This window comes from Helianthus annuus, chromosome 4, assembly GCF_002127325.2.
Source record: "Helianthus annuus cultivar XRQ/B chromosome 4, HanXRQr2.0-SUNRISE, whole genome shotgun sequence".
NCBI lineage: Eukaryota > Viridiplantae > Streptophyta > Magnoliopsida > Asterales > Asteraceae > Helianthus > Helianthus annuus.
The window spans coordinates 98130159-98151961 of record NC_035436.2 but is presented as its reverse complement, the minus strand read 5'-3'; the positions used below and the strand labels follow the sequence as shown (position 1 = coordinate 98151961).

Here is a 21803-nt window from a genome sequence, read left to right as displayed (position 1 = left end):
ACCACAAGGACCCATGCTACATCTGCAATCGCTACTAGATAACAAAATAGTGAAGCTTTAATGTCGCATGATCATCTGGAATCGCATGCAACAAACGAAAAGTTGAACCCCCCCCCCCCTCAACTGCCGCACATCGCACCCAAAGAAAAATAAACTAGGTAGCGTTTGGTACGAAGTAATAGAAAGCGGAATGGAATGGATCATTATATTGGAATGAAAAGAAACATGTTTGGTTGTCAAGTGGCATTCCACTAGGAATGTAAACCTTCCAAATATAATAATTTTCATTTCTTGGTAAGGTGGTGTTTTTTTTCATTCCTTGAAGGAATGGAAAGATATATTTTTATTATTATTTTTTTTACCATTATTATTATTCTTATTGGTTTTAATAACTCACTCACTGCCAACACCACTACTGCCATATCTGCCATCGTGACTACCGTCGCCATCGTCACCCACTTCCGCCGCCACCACTACCACCACCACCCACCTTCACCCTAGCTGTCTCCCGCCACCACCCACCTCCACCCCAGTCGTCACCCACCTCCGCCGCTACCAACCGTCACCCACCATCCACACCTCCGCCCCCGTCGTCACTCGCCACCACCCCCGACACCACCGCGCCACAGCTGCCACCCACCCCCGCCTCCGCCGTCAGCCGCCACCCACCTCCACCTCCACCACCGACCACCACCGTCGCCGTCACCCACCACCGTCGCCATCACCCACCACCATTGTCGTCACCACCACCTACCTCTGCCCCCGCCACCACCCATCGCAGCCACCCACTGCCACCACCTCCGACCATCGCTACCATTGCCACCTATCACCACCCACCACCACCGACTACCGTCACTCATCACCGATTTTACTCCTTCGTCTATTCTCTCCTACCAAACAACATAAAGTAATGATTCATTTAATTCTCACATGGTAATCAAACAAGACATGGAATTGTAATGATCCATTCCATTACATCGTCCATTCCATTACATCGTACATTCCATTCACCCGTCTATTCCATTACGCCATACCACCTAGAGTGTGTGTTTGCTTTAGGGTTTGGTGGGACGATTTAATTAGATATTTACACTTAGCCCCTCTAAATTTCCTTGTAATCTTTTTATTTAGCCCAAAAGTTTGGTATAACACTCGCCGCTTGTACGATAAGCTTTAACCAGGTCTTCTAACTGAAAATGGGGTGTTACAAAATGCCCATCACTCACAACACCCAACAATAAACCATCACACCCCCTCACATCCTTCCATTTATCACGGATGAAATATATCACGAGAATTAAAATTCACGCGTTAAATTTGCTAGGTGGCGGTGGCTTGTTTGATTATTCCACGCGTGGAACAAAGTATCACGGGAAACAAACCCCCACCCCGCCTGCCCTAAGGGGGTAGAGGTGGTGATCACTGATCACTCACAACATCCAATCAATTTTCGTCATGTCATCAACCATTATTTCATTACTCACAAACTTTTTTAGTGGAAAGGTCCATCACTCACCACCACACCCAACAATTTCCACACAACCAACAATTTCACTCATCACCCAATACCCCATCACGCATAAAAAATACCACGCGTCATAAAAATGGAAGCGTGAAAAATGTAGGTGGCGGTGATGTTTTGAAAATTTCCACGCGTGATAAAAGCCCATCACAGAGTTTTGTTCTTCCACCCGGGGTCCCCTAATCGTGAATACTTTATACATAATGGTTGATTCCTTTCCTTTTCAGTCCAAAGGATGATATATGATTTTCTGTTTTGATCTCCTACGATCCTTCTGAATAAATTAATTGTAAGGAAATTTAATCAACATGGATTTCAATTCAAAATGATCATTCGTGTTTCACTAACACCATACGGTGTAGTTCAATTCCTTAATGATATGTAGTAGAGAATGTCACATCGGTTTTCATCAATTAAAAATTAAAAAATAATAATTGATAACAATCCTCACATAAGGTGTAATTGGTATCTATTGTAGTTTAGGAGAATGAGTAATCTAACCTTTACCATTCAAAAAAATTAAAACACTATAAAGAAGCAATATGTTTATGCATATATGTATTGTAATCTTGGCTTTGGGTATTTAAAAAAAAATGGTTATGCATATGGTTGTTGTAACCTTGGCTTTGGGGGGTTTTCAAAAAAAAATTGATCTTTTTACTTTTCACTCAAAAGTATTTCATAAATTACTTTTAACCCAAAACTTTTTATCTTTTGCAATCCATCCTCACAACTTTTTTTACTTTCAACTTTGGTCCTTTATGGTTTTCATTTTCCGCAAATTTTTCGCTTTATGATTCGTTCTAAATTTTGTGACTTAACACATCGCAACGTGCGTCTTTGGTTTAACGTTTTTACGTTTCGTTCTAAATTTTGCGAGTTAACACGACGCAACGTGCGTCTTTGGTTTAACGTTTTTACGTTTCGTTCTAAATTTTGCGAGTTAACACGACGCAACGTGCGTGGGTGAACACATCATATATTTTTTTCTCGTTTGACATGTTCAACATAACGTGCGAGTCCTAAATTGACTTAGTTATAACTAAAGAATCCCGTCGCATTGCGGCGGGTCGTAATTCTAGTTAATAAAAAAAATATAAAAGTATTAAATAATAATTACTAAAAATAAGAGTTATAAGTAGGGGTGAGCAAGTTTAGGTCCGAACCAAAAATAACCGAGAACCGAACCGAAAATATACCCAACCCGACCCGAAGCCAAGTACCTAGGTATTTAGATCGGTTCCAATTTTTCATATAAAATAGGGTCGGGTTGGGTCCACTACGTCAAAAATGGTCTTTAGCCACACTTTTTCAAAAACAGGCATGCCACAGTTTTGATTATATGTGTGGCTAAAGGTCATTTGTAATATTTTAAAACACTTTTAACCACATATATTATTATTAGTGTGACCAATGAATAACAAGTCAAAACATTTAGCCACACAGTTGATTATTAATATGACCATTGCATAGCAAATCAAAACTTTTAGCCACACTTTCAGAAAAAACTGTGACATTTAGTAGCCACAACTAGAAAAGTGTGGCTAAATGTAACCTATTGCCACTTTTTTCTGTTTGATTTCTTGATTCATATGACGAAAACACATCTCTTCAAAATCTTTAGTCACACGTTTAATAAAAATGTGACAATCACTAACCATAGTAGAAAAGTGTGGCCATTTGTAACTATCTGACACAATTAATTTTTAATATTGTGGCTAAAAGATAATACACATAGTCACATATAAATTTATGTGACTAAATGTGACCAACTGTCATAATATTTAAAAAGAAAAACGTGTTTGTGTGGCTACACTGGGTAAATGGACACAGTAAAACTTATGTATGACTAGTCATTTCCTTCTTCCTCAAAACTACCAAAAATCTCCACCTCCACAAAACCTAATTAACCCCCACCAAGTTCAGGAGATATACATCGTGTCTCCATAACAACCACAACTTCCACAAAACCCTAACTAGTTTTAGTTACCACTTACCATCAACGCTCTCCTCCCATCTGTTCTCCTCTACTGCCAAAATTAAGCGTATGATTCAATTTGAAGCAAGCAAGAATGAGATTACTTAGATCGATTTTCACTTTCATCCTCTGTAACGCTTCGCACTTTTATTCTTTCTATTTTTAGCAAGTTGTATTGTGTAACGCTCCGCGTTTTCATAACTTTTTCTAAATTAGAAATCGAGTCCTAAAAATTTATTTTAAGAAACTTGCCTCTTTCAAAATTTTAATCCGTTGTATCGTTGAAAATCTTTTATCGTTATTTTACTTTCGTTATAAATATCGTTGTTTATGAATTGTTTAGTTAATTAAATTAATTAATTTTACAATTTAAAAAGTTTATTTTTTTATTTTATTTTTTTTATTTATAATAAATCTAGCTAGTCTCGTTGAGCTTTAAAGTTAGTTCATACAAACTAACCTAGCCGAGTTAATTCATAAAGTTAGTTTATTTTAAGAGTTTTATAAAATCGCTTAGTTAATTAAAGTCAAGGACTATTTGAGTAATTTCTGAATTTGAAACTTGAGGGGCTATATGCTTATTTAACTGAATGTATAAAAAACAAAACTAAACCTAATCCCCATTCAAAACCTGGCAGCCGACCTCTCCCAACTCCCTCTCTTGTTTGAATACAACCGGCTCCGGTAGCCGGAGCCACTTCCGACGACGAACAGCCCCACCTGTTACACAACGCCCACACCATCTCGTCTCTCTTGCTCACTCTCTCCTCGACGCAGTCACCGGAGAAACTCCGACCGGTGACTTCTCTTCCGATCTCCTTCTACTCCGACGCGACACCCACCTGTACACTCCCCCTCTATCCTCTCCAATCTGAACTCCGGCGGCGGCGACATCGACTTGACGTCGACGGACAGCAGAACCGACGCGCGGCGGCTGCCGGCGTCGGCGGTGAAGATGGTGAACGGTGCGGGCACGACTCGGGTTCACTCGACACCAGGCCATCACGACCGTTTCGGTTCCGGTAAGAGTCTTGAGCTCTTTTTCTTTCTTTTACGCTTAAACATCAGTTTCATTTCAAACGAGTTCCCGTCTTGAATTTCATTTTGGTTTGGTTCGATCGGTTATTCCAGTTCAACTCTCAGATCTGTTGGTTCGGGTCTCGACATCAGTTGGTTCGCACTCGGTTTAGGCCAGGTACGTTTCATCGGATTATGTTTTCTTTTTCGGTTTGAGTTTGTAATCTCAGATTGGTTCGGTCAAACAGTCAACAGGTTGGTTCCTGTTTCGGGTCAAACCGGGTCAGCTTCGGTCAACATTAGTCAACTGGTCAAACAGTCAACACGGGTTTCGGGCTCTACCTCGTTTCAGTCGCGGTTCAGATTCCCGTTCGAATTCGTGTTCGGTATATCTTCTTTTCGTTAATCAATTGTTATGCATTATCTTTTACTCTCGACATTATTCTTGTTCCAACTAACAATTTATATGCGTAACAATTAAATCTACGAGTTATTTACCATAACGGTTTATAAAGTAGTAACCGTCAAACCCTTCAAATGTATTCGCATATTGTTATCATCGTATTATTGAAATGTTGATAAAGTGTTAAATTTTGAACATGTAAATCGACAACTTGTGTTGTCGGGATCGTCCAAAAACAGAGGAAACTCTGCCCGTGTTTCGTGAAATTTCGTAAAACGAAACGCGTAAATTTTATAAAACGAAACCTTTCGAAGTTCTAATATTTTTTTATATATAAAGAAAATATACACTATTATAATTTTGTGTTAATTAATGGTCGAACCACTAATGAAAACGTATTGGATTCAATTAAATCTTTATAACAATAAATATTAAGTGTAAATTTATTTAATTAATTAATTATTTATTTTCTTTTCTTTTGACAAAACTTCTATAATATTTTGATAAACTTAGATTAAAAATCTTTGTATAAACTTTACATACGTAAAATATATATACTTAACCATCGGCTAGTTATACTCTAAGTTCTACTTCGAATCCTCCGTCATTATTTCCGAATATTCATACACCTTCGTTTGCCCATATAGGGTGACATCGGTGTTCCATCATCTTAACCTCACACTCGTCGACACTTGGATAATCGGAAGACTTAGCAATTATGTGAGTATACTCGATCCCTTTTTGTTTTAAACACTTTTGGGATGCAACATGTATTCTATATCAAAAACACTTGACACTTGAAACTTATTTGAAACATGCTCTATCCATTTAAACATGAAACATGAAACTTGTGATACTTGAGACTATTTTGTGCTATGTGAACGTTTAATCCCTGTGTGTAGTTCTGCCTTAACAATAGTAGCGCTATAGGGGTAATGCACCTCCCCCATTTGTAGTCGAGGGGTATTGTTAGGAGGAGACATATTAACCTCCCGTGAAACTTTGGGTTAGGTACTTTAACGCATTGGAAACTTGGGCTATCACTTGGACTGCGTAAACTAGCAAGGCTGAAACTATTTTATTATGTTCATGTCGGATATGAGTTTTTATTCTATTATGCTATGTAAACAAACTTGTATACTCGCTCATTGCCTTTGCATTGAAACTCTATTTTAATACATGTTGTAGGTTGTTAGACAAGGCGATGAAGAAATCAAGTTAGGATGGACTTAGATACTCATTCAATAATAAACAATGTTGTTGCAATTTGTCTTTATTTGAAACAATGTATTCAAATTTTAGTCATTAATGAAATTGGATTTAAATTATATTGTCACATAGTGTTATGATGTCTCTTGCAATCTAGTTTTCGTCTCATCCCGATGTTTCCGCCATCGGTTGGGGTGTGACAGATTGGTATCAGAGCCATAACTATAGGAAATTAGGAAAAGTAGGAATGCTTTAACCTAATCTATAGTTTTAGAGCTTTATTCGTATGTTTTACTTGAAACTACTTGCATGCTACTTTATTTGCCTTATTCATTCTCTTATGATCTTTTAAACATATGTGTCACTTACGTGTTAATACTTGACATGCCATCCTTATGTGTTAATATTTGGTTCATTGTGTGTTAATGCTTGTCTATTATGTTCGATACTTGTTGTATTATGTGTTGATACTTGTTTTATTGTCCTAATCCTTATGTGTTACTCTCGACATGCCTTCTTATGTGTTTATGCTTGTTCGTTTGTCCTTTTAACATACGCTCTCCCTAAGGCATTTTACTCGATTTTTCTTAAACTCGAAAACACTCGTATTGTACAAACGAGACGAGTTTACCAAAATAGGCGTGAAACCCACAATTTGGTAAACAACTCTCATCCCGCTTGATTTCATTTTGTTGCACGAAATTACACCATTAAGTTAGGAGTGAAATCCACATCTTAATGGAAATTTCAAATTCAATTTCTAGTGGACCCTCGTTAACGTGTCGAAATTAAATTTCGACCCAACGAGTACCAACCACACTTAGGGTACGAAGTCGTCAAGCTAGGGGTGAAACCCACACTTCGTCGACTAGTCCCACTCCTTGATTTTCAAAAATCCCGCCAAGTCTCGATATTTTCGATGGATTGGGAACATGTAGTAACTGGAAGGGTGAATACCGTTAACCGAGATATCGGCAAGAGTATTCCACCTATTAGGCCAAAGCATGTTTCTTAATTCCAAAAGATCTTTCGATCACTTTGGTTAGTCAATGTTCCGTTTGGAACCATCCAAGTTTTATTCGAACTTACGCTTTATTATTTTCGATCTTTTGTCACTTTTGAACAATTTTTCGAGATTTCATCTTTGCGCAACATCATACTCTTACTTTTCATACGATTATACATTATTAGCATGCATGATTTCACGTAATTTTATTTACCCTTTTATAACAACGAATAGAGACATATCATCGAGATAGGAGTGAATTCCTTAACTTGATGATTAACTCCGCTTCTTTTCTCATCTTACAACAACATCATCAACGGATTTGGGGTGATTCCCTTACCAAGGTGATCGTTACCAAGGCTTTCTTTTAAAAGATTATATTATATAAATACGATCATGTTTATATCTAAATCATTTATCATTAGTCAAGTCCCTAATTATTTCAAAATGCATTGTTATATAAACGAATTTCCTATCCTTCAATCTATTTTCATATAGCTCACACACACAAAATTCTTAACTTATAGCATAAACGCTATTCCTCGACTTTCAAAATCTCACGAAATGCTACTTATCAACCTAGGCTGTCTAAAAAAAAAGAAAAAAATCATTGCCCACAAAATTTCATATTTCACGTAATTACAAAAACACGCTCATCTCGCATCACTATACTAAAGAATACTATGTTTCAATTGAGAATTAAACCAGCTTTTCATACAAAATATTACAAATATTATTAAGTCGTTTACTAAAACTTCTTTCAAAATCAATAACACATTTTTATTAAAAGACGTTTTTCCAGCAAAACACTAAGTTCATATACCAAGATCCTTTTCCTAAGGATGAACCTTTTCACAAGAATCTGTAAACTTCGAAGTTAGTAATACAAAATTTCTTAAAACGATGCAAACTTATTAATCTATAGAACTTTCCAAAATCTCACTTGATACGTCAGTTAAATTCAAAACACGTGGGCAAGGAAGCTTCATAGGAACCAATGACTTTCAACTATATCAATTTTTGAAAATCCATAGTAGCATTTCCATTCATTTACAAAGTAACTTTTCACATAACCAATAGACGTATTATACTCTCTTTACATTCACAAACTAAAGCCTATATTTCGTGACAACTCAATTTATTTTAACTTCACGTTTTGCGTAAACAACTATATATGCATATCATTTTACACGTATAGTCACAACAATCTCACGCGCGTCACTCGTCCCTTTTCTTTCATACCCAAAACTTTTAATCGTTTACGCGCATAAACTCGGGTAGTTTGATTTATACTATAAACAAAATCATTATTTCCTACATCCATACTTATACATTTTATGCCTTCACTAACGTTCACACTTACACATTTATGTTATACTCATGATTCAAAATTCATACGTTTTACGTTTATACACACACTCACAATTATACATTTACGTTGTCCTTACATTCATGTCTATACTACATTCGTATTCATATTCATACGAGTTATGTTTTCATTTACACTTTTACAACTTTGTTACACTTATACTCATACACATGTATTTTATTCATACTTAAACATTCATGTTTTACACTTAATTTTCACATTTACATCCATACTCATGCATCTTGTGTTTATACTCATATTTATACTCGTATTCACACTCGTACTCGCATTTATACTCTCATTTATACGATTTATGTTATACTCGTACTCTCATTTATACTTTCATTTATACGATTTATGTTATACTCGTACTCGCAATTATACTCCCGTTTATACGATTTACGTTATATTCGTACTCGCATTTATACCCACGTTTATAAGATTTCTGTTATACTCGTACTTTTGTTTGTACTCTCATTTATACGAATTGCGTCTATACTCACGTCATTCGTTTATGCTCAAATTGTACTCCCGTTTATATTCATTTTTCTATACACGTTATGCTTATACTGGTAAGCGTACCCTTATTCATGTATTTGTGTTATGCTCGCATGCGTATTCACGTTTAAACTTATACTAAGCTCGTGCTTTCATTTATACTCAAAATTTATACATTTGCACCTTTACGCGAGTGAAACCCGAGGGATTCGCTTACGTAGGCTTTATACTATTTGAACGTAAACATGCTTATATGCTACATTTCTATGCTCACGCATTTTGTTTTCAAAATTTATGTATACCTTGAGTCATACGTAACTAGTACAAGCTATGCGGATCATGCGACGGTCAGTATAATCGCGGGTGCACACGGGATTATAGTGATGGGCGTATGAGAAACCATAGAGTGTACTACTGTGTATGGTAGGACACGGGATGTAACATGACACCGAATACGAAACGGATGTAACGTGGTCAAAACATGGTGGATATGCCGTTGGTACTTCCTATATATAAGTGTTTTCACTATGTTACCAAACTTTCGTAAAACGGGCCATGAGAAATTCAGTGTTTTGTAGACCTTTTGGACCTAATACAAACTTTAAACAACTCACAAACGCATTATATCCGATTATCCATGACGAGACTTCATTCTTGACACACTACCTTGTCTATCCGATACTTACGCTATTCTCATAATCGCATTCGTTTATTAAATCAATCATTTACTGTTATACTCCCATTATTCTCCGTCTTTTATATAAACCCCGTTCGTAATCAAGTCTATTTAAACGTTCGAATCCTAATCTACATCCTTGCTTTTGAAACTACCTCTCTATTCTGTATTCTTCTGCAAACACCCGTAGTTGGTCGTTACCTCGAAAACCATTTTTGTATACTAAATTTTCCTTTTTAAATGCGACACATTTTTATATTTATACCTCTCCAAGTTGATTCAAAACTGTGTAAACTCACACACGTGCACGCTTTTACTTATGCTAAATATCTCGATTCTTTTAGTTAAAATGCTTTTCTCCAAGGGTTTCCTCTTGAATAAATTTCGGGACGAAATTTCCTAAAGGAGGGGAGACTGCAACGCTCCGCATTTTCATAACTTTTTCTAAATTAGAAATCGAGTCCTAAAAATTTATTTTTAGAAACTTGCCTCTTTCAAAATTTTAATCCGTTGTATCGTCGAAAATCTTTTATCATTATTTTACTTTCGTTATAAATATCGTTGTTTATGAGTTGTTTAGTTAATTAAATTAATTAATTTTACAATTTAAAAAGTTTATTTTTTTTATTTTATTTTTTTATTTATAATAAATCTAGCTAGTCTCGTTGAGCTTTAAAGTTAGTTCATACAAACTAACCTAGTCGAGTTAATTCATAAAGTTAGTTTATTTTAAGAATTTTATAAAATCGCTTAGTTAATTAAAGTCAAGGACTATTTGAGTAATTTCTGAATTTGAAACTTGAGGGGCTATATGCGTATTTAACTGAATGTATAAAAAACAAAACTAAACCTAATCCCCATTCAAAACCTGGCAGCCGACCTCTCCCAACTCCCTCTCTTGTTTGAATACAACCGGCTCCGGTAGCCGGAGCCACTTCCGACGACGAACAGCCCCACCTGTTACACAACGCCCACACCATCTCGTCTCTCTTGCTCACTCTCTCCTCGACGCAGTCACCGGAGAAACTCGGACCGGCGACTTCTCTTCCGATCTCCTTCTACTCCGACGCGACACCCACTTGTACACTCTCCCTCTATCCTCTCCGATCTGAACTCCGGCGGCGGCGACATCGACTTGACGTCGACGGACAGCAGAACCGACGCGCGGCGGCTGCCGGCGTCGGCGGTGAAGATGGTGAACGGTGCGGGCACGACTCGGGTTCACTCGACACCAGGCCATCACGACCATTTCGGTTCCGTCTTGAGCTCTTTTTCTTTCTTTTACACTTAAACATCAGTTTCATTTCAAACGAGTTCCCGTCTTGAATTTCATTTTGGTTTGGTTCGATCGGTTATTCCAGTTCAACTCTCAGATCTGTTGGTTCGGGTCTCGACATCAGTTGGTTCGCACTCGGTTTAGGCCAGGTACGTTTCATCGGATTATGTTTTCTTTTTCGGTTTGAGTTTGTATTCTCAGATTGGTTCGGTCAAACAGTCAACAGGTTGGTTCCTGTTTCGGGTCAAACCGGGTCAGCTTCGGTCAACATTAGTCAACTGGTCAAACAGTCAACACGGGTTTCGGGCTCTACCTCGTTTCAGTCGCAGTTCAGATTCCCGTTCGAATTCGTGTTCGGTATATCTTTTTTTCGTTAATCAATTGTTATGCATTATCTTTTACTCTCGACATTATTCTTGTTCCAACTAACAATTTATATGCGTAACAATTAAATCTACGAGTTATTTACCATAACGGTTTATAAAGTAGTAATCGTCAAACCCTTCAAATGTATTCGCATATTGTTATCATCGTATTATTGAAATGTTGATAAAGTGTTAAATTTTGAACATGTAAATCGACAACTTGTGTTGTCCGGATCGTCCAAAAACAGAGGAAACTCTGCCCGTGTTTCGTAAAATTTCGTAAAACGAAACGCGTAAATTTTATAAAACGAAACCTTTCGAAGTTCTAATATTTTTTTATATATAAAGAAAATATACACTATTATAATTTTGTGTTAATTAATGGTCGAACCACTAATGAAAACGTATTGGATTCAATTAAATCTTTATAACAATAAATATTAAGTGTAAATTTATTTATTTAATTAATTATTTATTTTCTTTTCTTTTGACAAAACTTCTATAATATTTTTGATAAACTTAGATTAAAAATCTTTGTATAAACTTTACATACGTAAAAATATATATACTTAACCATCGGCTAGTTATACTCTAAGTTCTACTTCGAATCCTCCGTCATTATTTCCGAATATTCATACACCTTCGCTTGCCCATATAGGGTGGCATCGGTGTTCCATCATCTTAACCTCACACTCGTCGACACTTGGATAATCGGAAGACTTAGCAATTATGTGAGTATACTCGATCCCTTTTTGTTTTAAACACTTTTGGGATGCAACATGTATTCTATATCAAAAACACTTGACACTTGAAACTTATTTGAAACATGCTCTATCCATTTAAACATGAAACATGAAACTTGTGATACTTGAGACTATTTTGTGCTATGTGAACGTTTAATCCCTGTGTGTAGTTCCGCCTTAACAATAGTAGCGCTATAGGGGTAATGCACCTCCCCCATTTGTAGTCGAGGGGTATTGTTACGAGGAGACATATTAACCTCTCGTGAAACTTTGGGTTAGGTACTTTAACGCATTGGAAACTTGGGCTATCACTTGGACTGCGTAAACTAGCATGGCTGAAACTATTTTATTATGTTAATGTCGGATATGAGTTTTTATTCTATTATGCTATGTAAACAAACTTGTATACTCGCTCATTGCCTTTGCATTGAAACTCTATTTTAATACATGTTGTAGGTTGTTAGACAAGGCGATGAAGAAATCAAGTTAGGATGGACTTAGATACTCATTCAATAATAAACAATGTTGTTGCAATTTGTCTTTATTTGAAACAATGTATTCAAATTTTAGTCATTAATGAAATTGGATTTAAATTATATTGTCACATAGTGTTATGATGTCTCTTGCAATCTAGTTTTCGTCTCATCCCGATGTTTCCGCCATCGGTTGGGGTGTGACATATTGTACTTTCCCAAAATAATCAGTTGTACTCTCGTTGCATTCTATTCGTTTCAAATTGTAATCCGAGACTTGAAATCATAATGAAAAATGCATTCGTTTGATCATATTCTTGTTTAATTCTATGTTATGTTATCACACTTGAAAACACGTTAAACTATTTCGAGCACGTGAAAACAGTGGAAAGATATCCTAATCTCAACTCTCGAATCAAGTATCGTCAAGAGATTACCCTAAACCATACAAAAATCGGGAATTCGTATGTTAATTCGGTAAATACCCAAAATTGGGTTAAAACAAATAATTATAATATTTATTAATATTAAATAAATAAATTAATATTGTAAATAAATAAAAGAATTATAAAAATTTGGTTTCTAGTTAAAGTTAGTTTAAACCTAACCTAGTTAGTTAAATCTTATATGTAATTAAAAATAACTAAGTTAAGTTAACAAGGTTAGTTACTTTCTAAGGGAACCAGCTAACTGAGTTAAGGATCTCAGTTAGTCTGGTTAGTCAACTGGGGAAACTACAGGGATCGTAGGTGAAAACTTTGTTATTGAACCGGTTAAAAAGGGGGATTCCTTGTATGAATCCGCCCCCTTGCACATCTCGAACCCGCGACCTCCCACACACACACACACAAACATATTAACCGGTCGGCCAAGGGCCTCATTCAGACATTTATGGAAACATTTAATTCTTATACGCACTTTACGTTGACCTTCCTTTTCAAACTTGCCGCCAAACAGTCGAACAAAGTCAAACCTGTTTCCTTTTCTTCTTCGCTAAACTGCCGGAATAACAACCATCATTTCCTTTCTTTCATTTGCTTCTGATTTCTCGAAATAGAGATTGATTGCCCGGTTACCATAAACCATCATGTTTCCATATTTTCCGACCCATCACCATCACTATAAATACCCGACGCCTCTCCACCCGAAACTCACACAAACCGGAATCCCACTGCCCTCTTCTTCTCTCGCAGACACCGCTGGAAGACCGTCGGAGAACTCTCCAGTCGCCGGAAACAAACCTTCAACCCCTCTGTTTAAGTCACTGCCTTTGCCGGAACTTCGCCGGAGTCGCCGGAGAAGACAACCCGATCCGGTACTGGTACTGACTCGTTTTCCGATTCTGTTTCTTTACTTTTTATATCTTTATATTTCTGTATTATCAATTTTAAGTATTCTGTTTATTATTGTGACAACCGAGTTTCAAGGTCTCTATCCGACTTCATCACGTGCTTATTTGCAAAGTATGTTTATATATGTTTATTTGAAGTGCAATACGCATGTTGCTTGTAGATTCGTTGGACGCTTATCATGGGTGTATGTGTACATGTCTTAATAATTAAATGTTAATGTTAGAAAGTAATAATTGGTTCTACTAAACGATTGTTCGTTTGGGCCATTGCTCATTATTTGGGCCGCACCCTTATAACCTTCATTTGAGCCTTGGGCTGTCCAAATAACCGAAGCCTATCCCTACCTTATTTGCTAACTAGCATTTGGGCTTGAGCCCATGATCACAACTGGCTAAAGGGGAACCGCCCCATTAAACATTGTTATATTTACATAATATAGTATTGTGATAACATCTACCATATTTGCAAACCCTAGCTAAGTTGCGAACGGCTGTGAACACTTCTTGGAGGCAACATCTCATTTGATCGATCTTGTGGTTAGTGATTCTAGTTCCGATTAATTCCATTTAATTAATCTTGGCCATTTGAAGGTTTGATAATACCTGTACGTATGCCTAGTTTGAGTAGTTAGCTACATGGTGTATTAATTTAGGATGCCTACAATTGTTGACAATTTAGCATGTGCAGCCAACTAAATAAACATCATATGGTCGGCCACTATGTCATACTTGCATGTAAATGGTTAGTGTCATGGATATTTCATGTGCATGATAAGATCGATCATATTATTATATGTGAAAACCGATGATGATGTCTAGAGTTGAGATTATAGGTGATTCTGAATCTGATGATTTCATTGGTTTATGATATTTTATAAAGGATAATTGTTCATGTAAATTCGTATGCTGATGTATTGTGGAGGATTAATTGTGGTGGTTATGTGTTATTATGTTGATTGATTGTTGTGTGCCATTGGTTGAGTTGTAGGCTAGATCAGTTTTGCTCCAATCAAAATTGCCGACCACCATATCATACTCCATGTGAACTTTATGTCTCACATTTGCACATGGATATGTCAGAGAGCATGTGATCTATGTTTTTCAACCTTGATTATTGTTAACTGCTGTGATGATGATGAATTATTCTGAGGTGTACTTGTCCAAAATTTATAAGAGTGGGTGTGTGGTCAAATTAAAAATCCAAAAGAGATGTGAAGTGGGTATGTGTGATAACCCATCATAAATAGCGGTCCAATCATGTATGAGTGTTATAAAGTCTTGGGCGGCCATTTTTGTAGTTAGTGCATGTGCATTGTCAGGTTTGATCTTGTGTATGTATGCTTGTATCCGAGTTTTAAGTGTTGTTTTTGGTCCGAGTTTCTGCCCTGTGAACTTAGCCGAACTTGGTGATAAAGTGTATGAGCCCGACTTTTTATGATAAGAGTGACTTGTCCGACTTTTGATAATAACGTAAAAGGTCCGACCTTATTTATATGTGATAGCCGAGTTTAAAACCAAGACTTTAGTCCGATTTTTTTTATATTAAAACATAATGGTCCGAGTTTTGTATATTGGAAGGGTGGTCCGACCCTTCATATGTACTTATGTCCGAGTTTACCCACCCCCCCATGGTCCGAACTTTATGAAACCCCTTCATTAGTCCGACTTTTACTACTTGCCACTAGGCTAGATCAGTTTTGCTCCAATCAAAATTGCCGACCACCATATCATACTCCATGTGAACTTTATGTCTCACATTTGCACATGGATATGTCAGAGAGCATGTGATCTATGTTTTTCAACCTTGATTATTGTTAACTGCTGTGATGATGATGAATTATTCTGAGGTGTACTTGTCCAAAATTTATAAGAGTGGGTGTGTGGTCAAATTAAAAATCCAAAAGAGATGTGAAGTGGGTATGTGTGATAACCCATCATAAATAGCGGTCCAATCATGTATGAGTGTTATAAAGTCTTGGGCGGCCATTTTTGTAGTTAGTGCATGTGCATTGTCAGGTTTGATCTTGTGTATGTATGCTTGTATCCGAGTTTTAAGTGTTGTTTTTGGTCCGAGTTTCTGCCCTGTGAACTTAGCCGAACTTGGTGATAAAGTGTATGAGCCCGACTTTTTATGATAAGAGTGACTTGTCCGACTTTTGATAATAACGTAAAAGGTCCGACCTTATTTATATGTGATAGCCGAGTTTAAAACCAAGACTTTAGTCCGATTTTTTTTATATTAAAACATAATGGTCCGAGTTTTGTATATTGGAAGGGTGGTCCGACCCTTCATATGTACTTATGTCCGAGTTTACCCACCCCCCCATGGTCCGAACTTTATGAAACCCCTTCATTAGTCCGACTTTTACTACTTGCCACTAGGTCCGACTTTTATGTTACCTAGTCCGACTTTGTGTGAAATATAAAATGGTCCGAAGTCTTGTGGAAGATGTGCAAGGTCCGACCTTCTATGCTCAACATGTTCAACTTCTGAATGCTTATACTTGTCAGACTGTATTCTATGTGCTTTGTCTTAATGTATTACCATCGTTAGTATGTTAACCCTAATGGTCGTCACTCATATTAGTTTACATAATACTGTCAAGCATGCTAATAAGTAACGATATTACAGCAAAACGTGAAAGACACGTGTGTGAAGCATGGGTGTTATGAATGTGACAATCTGTTTAGGTGGTGCATGATGCTAATTGCCAAGTATTACGTGATATAGACTTGTAAGCGAATCCATATGATCTTGAACTAATTATGTATACCTGCACACAATAGGACTTGACTGATTACTTGTGGGTGCATAACATAGCATACCGAGCAAACCAAGGTGAGTTCACACAGCCAAGGCATGGGGTTCCCAGGGTGGGAATGGGATTTGATTATTTACTGGTACTTATCTATACTGGAACGTAGTGATGTGATTTGATGAACTATTGTACATACTCCGCTGATTGAACTATGACTAGACTAGTAACACTTATTGAACTGATCTTCGCACACCTGCCAAGGGTTGGCCGCGATATTATGACTGACTTCGCACACCTGCCTTTGGAAGGCCGCGAACTGAAATTTACTAATCTTCGCACACCTGCCTGGGAGGCCGCGATACAGATAAACCTAGTCTAGAATACTTGGGATGAATATCCCCTAATATCTTCGCATACCTGCCTGGGAGGCCGCGATGGAAACTAATACGATACATGACATAACGAACGAACATACTACTATTCACACTGTACTATTACTGAACTGTTAACTGTGAACTCGCTCAACTAGTTGTTGATCCTCTGTTACATGCCTTGCAGGTCGTTAGATACTTATGGAGCTTGCACAGGGAGGAGCAGGTCGTTGTGGAGCATGGATTATGTGTTGAAACTTATTGAACTTATGTTTCACGTTTGGGTTTTCGTGCTTATGCTTCCGCTATACTTATAAACTATGATTATGATTTGAACACCTATCGTATTGAATGATTGGTTCACATTTAATATGTTTGATATTAATTACATGTTCGATATGATTGGTGGCTTGATCCTGGTCGCGTCACGCCTCCAAGCGGTGGTACTCCGCGTGTGGATTTTGGGGGTGTGACAGATTGGTATCAGAGCCATTGGTTATAGAGAACTAGGTTTTAATATGGGAAAACGTTTTTATTAAAACCGGACTATAACCAGAACAGTGCTCCCAACGATCCACAACGACGCTTCGCTCCACGTGCAAGACTCGACATCCTAGGTAATAAGGTTTATGTTTATTGCCTACATACTAGAATTGCATAGAACATTGCTCGTAGTATGCTTACATTACTTTGCTCACTACTTGTTACTGCTTAAGAACACCTATGTGCCTACACTTTTCTGTCATCGCCCTACTCGCGAACCATTCATACTTATGCTACCTTTACTGTTCGATCATGTCTGGACGTGTTGACATGACTCAAGCCCAGTTGGCGGCTCTTATTAACAAACAAGTTGCTGCGGCGCTTGCAGCCGCACAAGCAGGAGGTATAACCTGCTATTCCAGACCTATCCTAGGATGTTAGATCCTACTCTCGTGACCCAACTCTCGCGCCTAACCTTGACCTATCTTTCTCGCGCAACGAGTCAGAACGCACAGCAACCTGTCTGCGCATTCAAGAACTTCATGGACTGTCGTCCAAGCACATTCAGTGGCACAGAAGGAGCAGTGGGACTACTCCACTGGTTTGGGAAGCTCGAGTCAGTATTCGAGATGTGCGAATACCCTGAGGCTCGTAGGGTCAAGTACGCCACTGGTACTTTGGAAGGAATCGCGCTAACCTGGTGGAACGCGCAAGTACAGATACTAGGGTTGGCAGCTGCTAACGCCACCCCTTGGAACGAATTCAAAGAACGCATTAAAAGAGGATACTGCACGCGTGATGACATCCACAAGTTGGAAGTGGAGTTTTGCCATTGAAAATGACGGGGTCAGAAATTGATGCTTATACGAAACGGTCGAACGAACTGGCCATCTTGTGTCCAACCATGGTGGACCCTCCAAGCAAGCATATCGAATTGTACCTCAAGGGTCTAGCCTCAGAAATTCAGAGCCATGCTACATCGGCTAACCTCGACAATATTCAAGACATTCAGTGTCTTGCTTATCGCCTCACGGATCAGGCAGTGGAACAGAACAGGCTGCCTAGTTGTATCAGCGCTATTACTACCGCTACCACTTCTGCTACTCCCGCTACTCCTAGTGACAACAAGCGGAAATGGGATGGGTATTCCAGCAAGGGTTCAGCTACCGTTTGGTCTCAAGCACAGCAGCAGCACAAGAATAGTGATCGCCAGAGCACAGCAGAAGCTAAGGATTCAGGAGCCCACGGCTTGCAAATCGGAATCGCCAGCAGCAACAGCAAGCAGAAATCCTATGCAAAGAAAAGATTGTTCGCATTCCTCGTTCTGGTCAAAAACCCCTCGAAGTTCAAGGCGACAAGAGTGGTGTCGTGGTTGGCATCACCTCTTTCTTGAAGGCTCAGAAATGTTTACGAAAGGGGCACACCGCCATTCTGGCACTTGTCACTGACGTATCAGCAAAGGAAAAGAAGCTGGAGGATATTCCAGTTGTACGTGACTTCCCTCAGGTGTTTCATGAAGATTTACCTGGTTTACCGCCTCATCGCCAAGTCGAATTCCAGATCGAGATAGCTCCTGGAGCAGCACCAATAGCCCGCGCACCGTATCGTTTAGCTCCAACCGAACTGGAAGAACTGTCAAAGCAGCTGCAAGAGCTCTTGGAAAAGGGTTTTATTCGTCCAAGCTCTTCGCCTTGGGGAGCTCCTGTACATTTCGTGAAAAAGAAAGATGGCACCTTCAGGATGTGCATCGACTACCGTGAACTGAACAAGGTGACGGTGAAGAACCGTTATCCTCTTCCGCGTATAGACGACCTATTCGACCAGTTGCAAGGGTCGAGTTACTACTCCAAGATAGACTTGAGGTCGGGGTACCATCAGCTGAGAGTCCGGGATGAGGACGTCTCCAAAACCGCATTCAGAACTCGCTACGGTCACTACGAGTTTCTCGTCATGCCATTCGGGTTAACAAACGCGCCTGCCGTATTTATGGATCTTATGAATAGGGTGTGTAAACCCTATCTTGACAAGTTCGTCATTGTCTTCATCGACGACATTTTGATTTACTCCAAGAGTCAGGAGGAGCACGAGCAGCACCTGCGATTGATTTTGAAACTCCTTCGAAAGGAGCAATTGTACGCTAAGTTTTCTAAATGTGACTTCTGGCTTCGTGAAGTCCACTTCTTAGGCCATGTGGTGAACAGGGATGGGATTCATGTCGATCCATCCAAGGTAGATTCGATCAGGAACTGGCCTGCACCGCGTACACCGACGGAAATACGCCAATTCTTGGGTTTGGCGGGTTACTATCGACGGTTCATAAAAGACTTTTCAAAGATTGCGCAGCCGCTTACGCTACTGACACAAAAGGGTGTCGTTTATCGCTGGGGAGAGCCCCAGGAGACCGCCTTTCAGTACTTAAAGGATAGGCCTTGCAGTGCGCCTATTCTCTCATTGCCAGAGGGCACGGAAGATTTCGTGGTTTATTGTGACGCATCAATACAGGGTCTTGGTTGCGTGTTGATGCAGCGGGATAAAGTGATTGCCTACGCCTCTCGTCAACTCAAGATTCACGAACGGAACTACACGACGCACGATTTAGAGCTGGGAGCTGTTGTTTTCGCGCTTAAGATATGGCGACACTATCTGTACGGTACCAGGTGCACGATTTACACCGATCACAGGAGTCTCGAGCATATCTTCAAGCAGAAGGATTTGAACACGCGTCAACGGAGATGGGTTGAACTACTGAACGACTACGAATGCGCCATCAAGTATCATCCAGGCAAGGCCAATGTTGTGGCCGACGCCCTCAGTCGAAAGGACACCCTACCTAAGCGCGTGCGAGCGCTACAGCTTACAATTCAGTCCAGTCTTCCTGCACAAACACGAAATGCTCAGGTTGACGCATTGAAACCAGAAAACGTCAGGGCTGAAGCCTTACGCGGATCAAGGCAACGATTAGAACAAAAGGAAGACGATGCCTACTATGTGACAGGACGTATTAGGGTCCCACTATATGGCGGCTTACGAGAACTTGTGATGAATGAAGCTCATAAGTCTCGCTACTCGGTACATCCAGGTTCGGACAAATGTACTATGACATCAGAACTACTTATTGGTGGCCTAGCATGAAGGCCCACATCGCCACCTATGTTGACAAGTGCTTGACCTGTGCCAGAGTCAAGGTTGAATATCAGAAACCCTCAGGCCTACTTCAGCAACCCAGGATACCACAGTGGAAATGGGAAGAAATTCCATGGATTTCGTTACAGGCTTACCCAGATCCCAGCGTGGGAATGATACTATATGGGTGATCGTGGATCGACTCACCAAGTCTGCACACTTCCTGGCTATTAAGGAAACGGATAAGTTCTCCACTCTCGCAGACATTTACCTTAAAGAAGTTGTTTCGAGGCACGGGGTGCCCACCTCCATTATTTCGGATCGGGATGCACGATTCACGTCAGAACCATGGCCAGCGATGCACAAATCTTTCGGCTCACGATTAGACATGAGCACAGCATATCATCCTCAGACGGATGGGCAGTCTGACCGGGTTTTATTAAAAGTCTCACCCTGGAAGGGTGTGGTTCGTTTTGGCAAGTGGGGCAAACTAAATCCACGGTATGTTGGACCGTTCGAAATCACTGAAAGAATAGGCCCAGTAGCCTACAGATTGAACCTACCAGCTGAACTCGGTGCAGTTCACAATGTTTTTCACGTGTCTAATCTGAAGAAGTGCCTGTCAGATGAGACCCTTATCATTCCTTTTAAGGAACTCACTATCGACGAGCAGTTGCAGTTCGCCGAGGAGCCAGTTGAAATCACGGTCCGGGATGTTAAGGTCCTCAAACACAAGAGAATCCCTCTTGTTCGAGTTCGTTGGAACTCCCGACGTGGCCCAGAGTACACCTGGGAACGCGAAGACCAAATGAAAGAAAAGTACCCCCAGTTATTCGAAACCAATACAACCACTACTGAGACTGAAGCTACTACTACAGAATTTCGGGACGAAATTCCAAATCAAGGGGGGATGATGTGACACCCCAGGGAAACCAGTGAACGATATAACTTACCTAGCTTCCTCAGTGAGTGCGCACCAAATTTCGGGACGAAATTTCTTTCAAGTTGGGGATAATGTGACAACCGAGTTTCAAGGTCTCTATCCGACTTCATCACGTGCTTATTTGCAAAGTATGTTTATATATGTTTATTTGAAGTGCAATACGCATGTTGCTTGTAGATTCGTTGGACGCTTATCATGGGTGTATGTGTACATGTCTTAATAATTAAATGTTAATGTT

The 21803-nt window shown here is 39.2% G+C and overlaps 2 long non-coding RNA genes across 2 annotated transcripts; both read left to right on the top strand.

The window, feature by feature from the left end:
• Positions 1-5580: 5580 nt before the first annotated feature.
• LOC110910509 lies at positions 5581-6250 on the top strand. The gene is made up of 2 exons (XR_002576220.2): positions 5581-5640; positions 6109-6250. It is a non-coding gene; the product is annotated as an uncharacterized LOC110910509 (long non-coding RNA).
• Positions 6251-11965: 5715 nt separating this feature from the next.
• On the top strand, positions 11966-12660 carry LOC110910510. The gene is made up of 2 exons (XR_002576221.2): positions 11966-12050; positions 12519-12660. It is a non-coding gene; the product is annotated as an uncharacterized LOC110910510 (long non-coding RNA).
• The last annotated feature ends 9143 nt before the right edge of the window (positions 12661-21803 follow it).